At 38.6% G+C, this 11,744-nt stretch overlaps 1 protein-coding gene across 15 annotated transcripts in view; it reads right to left on the reverse strand.

The window, feature by feature from the left end:
* FER (FER tyrosine kinase) overlaps positions 1-11,319 on the reverse strand; it is a 132,669-nt gene extending 121,350 nt beyond the window's left edge. For 6 of the 15 annotated variants that reach the window (XR_009153150.1, XR_009153151.1, XR_009153149.1 and 3 more), the window contains exons 1-3: positions 10,579-11,210; positions 9,176-9,342; positions 2,203-2,328 (exon numbers count right to left, since the gene is read on the reverse strand). The gene's annotated coding sequence lies outside the window, so the exon portion shown is untranslated. The other 9 variants (XM_058166510.1, XM_058166512.1, XM_058166514.1 and 6 more) reach the window with 9 other exon arrangements.
* Between the last annotated feature and the right edge of the window lie 425 nt (positions 11,320-11,744).

Below are 11,744 nucleotides of genomic sequence, written 5' to 3' on the forward strand. Positions count from 1 at the left end.
TATGTTTACATTTTTCATCATTTATCCCATTTTACTGTTGTAAGGTACTCAGAGTAGCCCTAGGATGAGTTGGGCAGAAAATAAATTTAACAAATAAATAAATCTGATTGTAACTGTTCCCTGTTTACATTTAAAGAAGTTATTGTATTCTGCATATGACTTTTAGTTTTAATCATCCTTGGTGGCCTGCCCAATTAACAAATATATAAAAACCCAGGATTTATTCTAGCTAAATCTCCTGAACTCCAGCTTTTTCAAGATTTTACCTAGCTCTTTGTTTAAATTATCCTTTCAATTTCTCACCATGTCTTTCTCTAACTTTGGAGCTTCATCTTATCTATTACAAGAGGAAATGAGTAAGAGCTCCACTGTAAATTAAAAGCCAAAATTGTACCTTATTTATCTACCTACTAACTCAAGTTTAAAAAGAAAATAAAACTGAACAAAATACTCTAATAGTGATCTAATGAAACAGCTCTTATCGCTAAATGTACATGATGAAGTAACTGCAAGTACTTCGAGGCACTGACTAATGCTGTTTGCAACTGCAAGGAAAAACAGGTCACCTTTCCAGATTTTTTTTTTTAACTTCCAGCAGTTGGGTGTGACCTGTAATTAGGAGGATAGTGAAGACATTTATTTCTCCAACAGTTACTCACTGAAGTGGACAAGGTTACTTGTAAGTCTCACTTTACAGCAAAACACTTGAGGTATATAAACACAGGGGAGACATTTATAGCTTAATCTGTTTAGATTAACATCCAAGAGTAAAGCTAAAGAATAAAATAAAATAAAAGTAAAAGTAAAAGTAAAGTATAAACTTGTAGTTTATTCAAAAGTAAATACTGTTGTCTTCAATATTATTTATTTTCAATTATATATAGGTATATAGCCATAGATATGAATTCCAAAATACAGTTTTGTTGTACATAAAAAGACACTAAAATAAAATTGTAAATAACATTTTCTTATTATTATGGTTGGTCACAGTCAGCCAGATGCTTAGACTGGATTTGGCATTTTTATCAGCAGATTTAGACGTTTACAAAGTAGTAAAAAGGGGAAGAGAGAAATACAATTTCTGAAATCAGGGCGGATGTGATTTAAATCAAGTCAATATAAATCACAGTTTAAATCAAGTCAATTTAAATCACGGTTTAAATCAAGTCAATTTAAATCAAGTCAATTTAAATGACAATTTAAATCACTACTAAAAAGATTTTTTAAATCTTTTAAAATAATTTTTAAAGAGCAACTGTCATCTCTGTCCCGCAGCAGCTCCTCCTCTGACCCACTGTTGACACACAGACAGTCCCATTCACTTTATTGAGATAGCTGCAGTGGTGGGTTTCTACTGGTTCTCCCCGGTTCGGGAGAGCCAGTAGCAGAGATGTTGAAGTGACAGCAAACTGGTTCGCTCCGACCATCATCTGGGCCCTCCCGCCTGCCCCTGCGCTATACCTACCTTTATTCCTCCGTTTTTAGCCCAGCTGAACGTTGCAGCAGAGAAGATTGCAATGCCTCAGCTGTTCAGCTATTGAATGCGCTTATGCAAAGTGCAAGTTTGGCGTGTGTGCGAGCAAAGCAAGCACACATGCGTTGATCGCACGCAAAGCACATGCACGAAGCAAACCGGTGGTAATACTGGTTAGAACCAACCACTGGATGGCTGTTGAGGCAGCAGTGACACAACAAGGTGAGGGACATGGCAGCAGCAGGTGAGTGGATGATGGCTAACAGGTGCTACCTTGATGGATCAGAAATGACAGATGCTCTCTAAATGCAAAGACTCGTTTTTGCTGGTAGTTAGAATCTATAATCTTATTATTTCCAAACAAAATGAAAGTTTCCCATTTAGCTTGCAGAGCTTGGATTTGTTGAATGAGTTTATCAAAAATAGAAATACTGCAGAATATACATCCTGATGCTTGATAATTAAGCTCCATTTCATGATGAATAAACTAAATTATTAATGTATCTTAAACAGAAAACTGTCTTTAGATATTTTTACTCCAAAAGCATTTTATTAAAATAAATTTGATAAAAATAAAAATCCAAATTAAATTTTAAAAATCAATTTTTATCCACCTTGTCTGAAATTCATTTTCCCCCACTCCTCATGCTAGAATTATTCCAGCTAATATTTTTCTTCTGATTCAGAGAATTTTTTATACCAGGAAATACAGACATCTAAGTAATTACATTTGAGTGAGCAATGTCAGATCATCTGTTTGGACATGCATGGGAAGGGATCACTTTGAATTTCTTGTCTTCTAGAGTTGAAAGTCATTTGAAGAAGTATTTCAGGAAGAACTATTGATTGTAAGCCTGGGGAAATAAAAATTGAAATAAAATGCTTTTATTTGGAATGGAATACCATGACACACCAAAGGCTGTTATTCTGACATAACTGAGACTATTAATAGAGTTGTTGCTAAACTGAAAAAATTGTGAAGATACAAATCTAACCAATAAGTATTTAATAAATAAGCCTCAATGTACTCAGTAGGAATTATTTCTGGATATATACATACTGGATTGTAACATGATTAATACAATTTGCCTACTCTTCTCCTTTAAAAAAAACAGTAGGAAAGATTTCAAGTGGAATGTTCCAAATTCTCTGAAAAGATTGCAAGCTTATTTGTTAAATAATTGTTTGATTGATAAAACAACAAGCAAACTAGAAGTCTATGACAAATCTGCTTAAAAATGTTACACCTAGGCAATTTTGAATGACAACAGAAAGGTAAGTATCAATCAAACCTTTGTTATGGTCACAGATCAGCATGGAAGGGTAGAATACAAACAGTAGAAAACAGATAAAAATTTTAAAAGCTAATAAAATAAAATACATGAAAGTCGAAAAGATATATATATATATCTTGTATAAAACACAAATGTAAAAAAACTATAAAAAGGAATAAATATATTTTAAAAAACAAAGATTAGTACTGTATGCAGCTAACTAAATCTATCATAATATAAAACATGTATCACAAGGCACATCTGATGAATTTTGACCGCTGCTGCATAGAATCTAGCAATATTGTATGTGGTAGGAGGATTAATGTCTGCAAGCAGCATGAAAGTGTAAAATTGTCCTGCCCTAGGTATTTACTATTTGTGAGATGAGGGTAGTACAAATGTCTCTGTAGTACATGCATCAGAGAAGCACAGACTCTCGTTTTTGTAAACCCAGAGTCATAGGGTCATTGCCTCTCTAGATAGGGAATTTTCCTGTATTTGCCTTCAAGAACAGTTGAGGGGTGGGCATGACCCTGTGACAGAATGAAAGTCCTGCAGTGGATAGGTATTCCAAGATTTGTTAAGTATATTGTGGGAGAAGCAAATACTTTTTGGATTCACCGGCAATTAAGATTGGAGAGCTGGCTAAGTCCAATTGGTGCTATATGCTATTTAATAAGAGCTTTGGCGTAGTCAAATCCAATGCTGAGTTAAAAACCTGAAGAAAAGTCCAAGGATGAGATTTTAGTTGCCACTGTTTTCTTCCATGTGAAATGAAAGTCATCCCCCATAGTTCATGGGGCAAAGCCAGGTTAAAAAGAATAGGTAAAGGTAAAGGTTCCCCTCGCACATACGTGCTAGTCGTTGCTGACTCTAGGGGGCGGTGCTCATCTCTGTTTCAAAGCCGAAGAGCCAGCGCTGTCCGAAGACGTCTCCGTGGTCATGTGGCCGGCATGATTCAACGCCAAAGGCATGACTCAACGCCAAAGGCTGTTACCTTCCCACCAAAGGTGGTCCCAATTTTTTCTACTTGCATTTTTATGTGCTTTTGAAACTGCTAGGTTGGCAGAAGCTGGGACAAGTAACGGGAGCTCACCCCAATACACAACAGCACTAGGGATTCGAACCACTGAGCTGCCGACCTTTCGATTGACAAGCTCAATGTCCTAGCCCCTGAGCCACTGCATCCCTATTTAAAAAAGAATAGTTTGAGCCAATAGTTGAATACCGGTATGATCATTTAAACTCTGGCCTCCACTTTTGGGACTTGAAAGGCTGACCTTCAAAATCTGAAAGGAACACGTTCTAATGGTGCAAAGTTGGAAAAGGGGCCCCACTGGGCACTATAAAGAAGTTGTGTTATTGGCTTAGCTTTGAATAGTTTGATTGCAGCAGGTATGTATGATGACTGAAAATCTTCATCAGCACACTGCAGGTATATATAATGGCCACCTCTTGTCTTGAGGAAGGCAGTTAAGCTCCTCTATGCATTTTCAATAAGGTAGTCCCCATGGGATTTCCTGCTGTTAGAGGAAACTAAGTAAATTCAGCTCTGATTAGTAATTAAATGGATAGGGAATTACTTGAGGGTTAAAAAAAAGATAACAGCAAACCTGTTTCATCAGGCTTCCCCCAAAAAACTGCATGGTTGCATTCATATGCAACAGACATAATCTTATCTCTGAAGAGACTTATTGTGTCTGAAAACAGTTTTAAAAAATACTTAAGATCACTCTTTATTTAGAAAGAAAAGCAGACCATTAATGAGGAAAGGTAATTGATGTTTTTTTTTTAATCTGAGGGCAGAAACTTGGAAGATAAAGGAGAAGAATGTCCATAGATAAAGGAGGAGAATGTCTAGCCTTCTACCAGAAAAAGCAGAGCTTTCTAGCTCTCAATAACCTTCCCTAATAGTCATCAAAGAAAATAAAATCTAAAGCACGCTAGAAAATATTTCTACCTTGCAGCATGAAATTTACCTCATTCTCTGGGCTCCTCATTTGAATGTTTTTGTAGAAAGCAATGGGCCCAATTAGCCAAATCTTCTTTATTATGCCAGTGAAAGCAGTCCAAGGAGTAGGCAGAAATGCTGCTTTATTGAGTTGCTATCCGCATAATCATTGAGAGCATTACAAAAGAGTCCTACCAATATGCTAGTAAGAATTTTATTAATCTACCTGTCCATCTTTTATCATACTGATATACTCTCATTGTGTTCTTTTTCATTGTTTGTTGTTCTGTTTTACTTCTGTTCTGTTTACATTCTTTTTATTTCTTTCTTTATATTGCTGTAAGCCACCCAAAGTAGTTCCACAGCCAGATAGGTAGAAATTAAATTTAACGATAATAATCTGTGATATTCAAATCTAAAAAAGCTTTCAGTTCTCTTGAATACACCTAGATTCAGTAATGGGGAAAAGACACAGCTGAAATCAAATCCATACAATATGTAAGTATTAATGGGACTGTATTCTCCTTGAATGACATCTGAAGCCTAGGAGTGCTCCTTGCTTTTCCATCTGTTAGGTTCTTAGGAGCAACTAAGGTCAAGAATATGTTATTTAACAATAATTGTTGTGCTGCCTACTCACTAGGAAAAAAAATCAATGTCATACAATCCCTTATACTGCTGTCGATTAAGAATCTCCCATCCTAAAAGCCCTACAAAAGTAACAAAAAACACAATTATGTTTCGTACATCAACTGCAATTGTTCTTAAGTTGATCACTTTGCACATCAGTAGCTCAGTTTTTCAGCTTCATTGTTGCAGCATGTTTAATAGAGCTTCCAAACAGCTTTTGAAAGTAATCTGAGTTGATGTAGCAAATAGGTTGTTATTCAGCGTTCATACCAGAATCCCATTATGTCTATATTAAAAGATTTGAATTAGTAGCCCTCTGCTTTCCAGATATATTCAGTGTAGTGTTAACTTTCATAGTTTAAACAGTCTACAGTTTGATTATTTAAAGATAATCAATATTTACAGAAGAAATTCTTTTGAAAATGCTTCTGCGTTCAAATTAAGAACCTATATTTCCCATAATTTTCAAATTTCTTCAGTTTTTATATTGGTACTTATATCACATTTCTGAGTATTCATTAACACTTGTGCTATAAACCAGAGGTGAGAAGGCTGTAAATTTTAGGAAACAATTCAGGTCATATGATCATATTCTGACTCCACAAGCCAATATGAACTGTTATAATCTATACGCTACTAAAACTCTTGCATTTGTAACATTTAATTAGGAGAAACCAATGTACCTCAAATGGGCTACTTACAGAATGTTGGGACCCATTACTATGGAGGTAATGACATTTGGGAAAGTTGCGGCTACAGTGCCATTACCGTGTGGTCACATAATCTTCATTTTCAATGTTTCCAGCCATTAGTACAATCCCTTACTTCCTCCCCCACCTAGCAGCAGCCACATATTTACCTGCTTTGAAGAGAAGGAAAGGAAGAAGAGAAGGAAGGAAAATTGCTGCCATTCACTGACAGCTTCTCACAATGGGAATTCAATGGGGAAGCCAACAGGAAGACAGAAGTTGTCCCGTTTCCCCTGATTATTTTGCCTGCCTATGGTTACTCTGTCTGTTTATGTAAGGAAATCTCTGAAAAAGTGATCTAATGGGTTATGTATTGTCTATCTGTAATTAAAATCCAGAAGTATTTGGTTAACAGCAATTTCTCTCATTAGCTAATTTTCTCATTTTGACTTAACCAACAATTTCCAGCATGAAAACCAAGTATAGCCTCAAACAACTTAATTCTAAAATGGGAAGAGAAGATGCATTCAGAAAAAATGTACTCCTTTCTTAAATACCTCAGATATTTCAGTGACGCATATTACATAATCGGAATAACAAGAGCCAATTCAAGTGTCTGTGTATATTTTTACTTACTTAAAAGTAAATGGCTTGCTTTCATTCCTTCCTATAATGGTGTTTTCACTTAATCACTGAGACAAACTGATATCATGATGACATTTACTTATATTAGGCTATGAAATCTGTATACTACAGTGTATAATTTATGGAAAAGCTATCAGCCCAATTGCAAGATGTCTTATTCAACCCATTACAAACACCGTGGTTTAATACAGCTTGTAACACCTCACTTCACCCCCTTGTTAAGATTACGATAAACAGTTCTTCAAATACGTTTTCTCAGACTCCAACAACTTAACTGTATTATGACTTAACATAGTACAATAGGGAAATATGTTGGAAGACACTAAGCGAACTAACAAAAGAGACTTCAGTTACTAAACTATCAATTTAGAGAAAAACATAGGTGGCATTTCTCAGAACTCATTAATATAAGATTAAATTGAAATTACTGATTAACAGTTATACATTTAAATCAAAGTGTTCTCTTCTTGAGATCATGCTCTCAGGCAAAAAAAGGTCATTCATTTTCCATGAATTGTTTGCCTTCCCTGGTCTATTTTCAAGATTCTTTGATAGGTTTGACAGTGATCAAAAGCTGCATTTTCCCTAAAGATTTGAAACCAGAATATAAATTCTGTTGCTAAACAAAGCAAATTAAAATGCATGATTTCTCACAACAGTAATTATCACCTTAATTGAGCATATAAAATTCAGAAAGCAATTCTATCCTCTGCCGATTTAGCATTTGTAGTCCAATCAGCTACCACTGAAAGCATATAATGTACAACCTTTGAAATACCTAACTTGGCTTCATGTAAGTATATGTAGAACCACTAACACACCTGGGGATTTAAAATTAGGTGTTCCAATTAAATAGAAGTCGAGCAATGGAAGACTGAATTGACAATTGCTCAGTTAGGTTTGTAGAACAAAGTGAATATCTAGTTCTAACCCATTTTTGAATCTCTCTAGTTACATTAAAAACACAGTAAATTTTCAAAAATATTCTAAAATCAGGACATCACCCTTGTGAAAGGCTTTGTTGCACACCTAAAAACTAAATTTCATGTGAAGGATGGTAAACATAAACATCAGCTGTGAAACTCAATTAATGGTGCAGGGAAATGACTATTTCTAACATGTATAGAAAATGAAGATACAGATAGTCCTTGAGTTATGATGGAAATTAGTTCCAAAATGTTCATTCCTAAATAATGCAGCTGTAAAGTGCAATGTCACATGATTGCATTACTTAGTGAGAATAATCCCTGCATTCTCCATTGCCGCTATTAAGTGTGGATTGTGGGATACTTTTTGAGCACCTCCTTGTAACTTTCTGCCAGCTTCCCACAAGCAAAGTCAGTTGCAAGTTCCAAGCGGTTTAAAAACAGGCTGATAGCAGGTGACTGCTGCTGGATGTGGGAGGGAGGAAGTGAGTAGTGGCATTCACTTACCTTTGCTACCGGTTCACAAATGTGAGTGCACGTGCCATCTCTGCGCATGCGCAGAGCATCTGTGATGATGTCTGGACGGATGGACAGAGCCTCCCGCTGCTGCTACCAGTTTGCCCAAACCGGGTAAAACCGATAGAATCTCACCACTGGTGCACAGGTGGCTGGGGTGGTGTGACATGAGCATGGCAGCGCCTGGAATGGCTGCTGCTGAAAGTACAAGTAGCAGAAGCATGGTACAGGCAAAGGAGGGCTTAGAGTGGCTGCTGACAGTTGGGAAAGATAACAAGGAGATTCGTGGTTCACCAGAGAGGTGCAATGAAAGTGCAGTGATGCTGTTGTAGGGTACCCAAGTGCCTGGGGAAGTGCAGGAAAAGTGAAAAGAGCTTGGAGAAGGTTCACAGGTAGGAGAGACTTAAGTAACTTGCAACCAAGACAAATTCCTTGTGTGTCCAATCACACTTGGCCAATAAAATTCTATCTCCCCTGCTAACTTCCCCACTGACTTTGCTTGTGGGAAACTAGCAGGGAAGGTTGCAAATGATCGCTTGATTGTTGAACATTGCAACATTGTATTTGTGAGCCCGTTGCCAAGAACTCACTATATCACTGGTCATAACCATCACTTGTTCAGCATCATCATAACTTTGAACTGTTGCTGAACAAGTGGTCATTAACCAGGGACTACACTGGAAAAGCGGAACAACTAAAACTCATACAGAGCCATGGAAAGACTCGTCATTAAAGTGCATATGAGTTTACTGTATACAAAACAAATGAGAATAAATTTTGCAACATATTTTGAGAAAGTTTTAGGATAAGGAAAAGAAATATGTTTAAAAAGAATAAAATCCCTTAGATTCTGATATTACATTCCCCTGATTTAACTCTTAACTCTATTCCCATATGATTATACACCTGGATCAACTATACATACAAGTTTGCACAATTCAGTAATGTAAGGTTTAAGGTTGTAATGTACAAACATATTTCTATAATCTAAGAAATCCCATTTAGGTGCTAAAACAGGCTTATTATGATAAGGAATGACATCTTAAATAAAATTGCCAACAAAAGCTCACTTTTTTGTATTACGGTTTTCTTCTAAGATTCTTATGGTTCTGCAAAATTCCAAACATTAAAATGTATGAAGGTATCCAATCAGCAATCATCCCATTTAATGCAATGTTGTATTCATGGATGGAGTTTCAGACATCAGTTCTACTAGACTTCATAAAGTTGCTAGGGACTGAAATGAAAGCTTTTATAATGCAACATTTATTTATCAATTGACTCTAATCTCATGCAGTGAAAAATTATTCTACACTTTTCCATGAAGCCAATAAAAGATCCGATATTTATTCCTCCAAACTCTAATAAGTAAAAAATGTATTGCTGTAATAAAATATATATCTTAGCAATTAACAGACTGTCATATTAATGAAAAGATCATTTAGGGTCATGCAGCTGCTTTTTCTGGAATCAGATGTTTGACTTCCACAGCTGCAGTACACTCCCAGAAAACACACATCTAAGGACCCATGCAATTTAAAGTAGCATCCCTCTTCCTCCCTTATTCTTGTATTGGTAACAGTACCAACACATTAAGTTTCATGGATAACTAACAGCTCATCATAGCTGATACTTTTACATCTATTCACTCAATTTATAAAATTCAACCATTAAGAAGTAATGTTTCTGCTAGGCCAAGTATTGAAATACGAACTGTAAGACTCTTTCCTTCAACATATAATAGCCTCTTGGGGAAACATGAAAAATTTGGCTTTTTAAATAATTCCAAGCTTCTACTATTATACACAAGCAAAAGTACGGTAATTTAATACAGTTTTCCTGTGTAAGTTCATAATGCACACATGGATTTTCTTTCGTATCCCCCTCTCCCCCCAAACTATATTTCAATTGCATCCTTGCCAAGTGAAACAGTTGGAGCAAACAAAGAAACTTTTACAGATACTATATATTATCTGTAAATTATATAAATATTATATAAAAGGACCTTCACGAGAAGGGATGGCTCTACTTCCTTCAAACCTTCTAACTTCCAGTGGGGCCAAACTGTGACTAGGGAAAAGGAATCCCAGTCTCTTCATATAGACAGAACAGAATAGAGTTGAAAGGGACCTTGGAGGTCTTCTAGTCCAACCCCTGCTCAGGCAGGAAAAGCTGGCCTATACCATTTCAGACAAATGGCTGTCCAGACTCTACTAAACAACTGCCAGTGTTGGAGGATTCACACCTTCTGGAGGCAAGTTATTCCACTGATTAATTGTTCTAACTATCAGAAAATTTCTCCTTAGTTCTAGGTTGCTTCTCTCCTTGATCAGTTTCCACCCATTGCTTCTTGTCCTACCCTCAGGTGCTTTGGAGAATAGTTTGATTCCCTCTTCTTTGTGGCAACCCCTGAGATATTGGAACACTGCTATCATGTCTCCCCTAATCCTTCTTTTCATAAGACTAGACATACCCAATTCCAGCAACCGCTCTTTATGTGTTTGAGCCTCCAGTCCCCAGACAACCTTGCCATCAACAGCAGTTTAAAAGCTTTCAGTGTTACGCCCAAAGCCAACTATGGTCGGTAACGACGAGCAGGGAAACCAGGCACCAGCGAAGGGACAGAGACGGCGAGGAAACTCCGAAGCCTGTGCAAGTCGAAAGCCCGACAACTCCATCTCAAGCGAATCGTCCCTATCACCTCATTTCCGAAGTGACCTGGTCGAGGAACCGAAGACGACTGGGCGGCGGCGGAGAACCGCCGGCCCAGGGACTCAAGGCCGAGCGGGGAACTCCACACCGCCTCCCCCCAACCCAAGATGACCAAAATGGGGGGGGGGGGTGTCCACGACTGGTCAGCAGCCGGCTGCCCAAAGGAGACCCGTAGCTGGCCGCCAGAGCGGCAGCACCTCCCTTTTGCCTCGCTTCCTTCCTTTATCCTCGAAAGCGATCCCGGCGCCGCCCCCGCCCACTCGTCCGGCCTAGGCGCCGCACCTCTCCCAATCCCCGCACCCTTCGAAAGGGCCCCTGCTGCGCACCCTTCCTCCGCCCGGCTTTGGCCAAGCACAAAGCCTCACCGGCGGCACCACAGACCCCGGGCGCAACATTCACCTACCTGACAAGCTGAGCCCCCTCCACCACAATACGCCTGCCACCCGCCCCGCCTATGTCTCACGGGCGGCCGCCGCAGCGAATCCTCGCTTGCTTCTCCCGCCGCCGACAACCAATCGGTTTCCAGAGCAGCTCACCCGCCGGGAGCCAATCCGCACGCCCTCAAAGCCCTCTCCGGTGAGAGGAGAGGCAGCTGGAGAGGGCGCGCCAATGAATGGAAGGGAAAGTGGTGGTCTCGAGCTTCAGAGCGGAAAGGCTATTGGCTGAATCGCGGGGGTGGGCGGGCCAACGAGTGGTGTGGGGGTTGATTTGATTTCCTCTGCTCGAGTAAGAGTAGCTCTGCGAGAGTAACACTGGTGGGACGTGGGGGTAGAAGGACGGATACGGGAATGTATCGGTCTTCCTGCTGGAGTCCTGATGATGTAGGAAACTGGACGTTTTGGGTGTAGCTCATCAGTGGATTTTCTTCTAAAGTTTGAGATATACTGAATGAGCCTTATCTGAATTCAGCGGGAGCCCCTTTGTGTC

Source organism: Ahaetulla prasina, chromosome 2 (genome assembly GCF_028640845.1).
Source record: "Ahaetulla prasina isolate Xishuangbanna chromosome 2, ASM2864084v1, whole genome shotgun sequence".
NCBI classification, from domain to species: domain Eukaryota; kingdom Metazoa; phylum Chordata; class Lepidosauria; order Squamata; family Colubridae; genus Ahaetulla; species Ahaetulla prasina.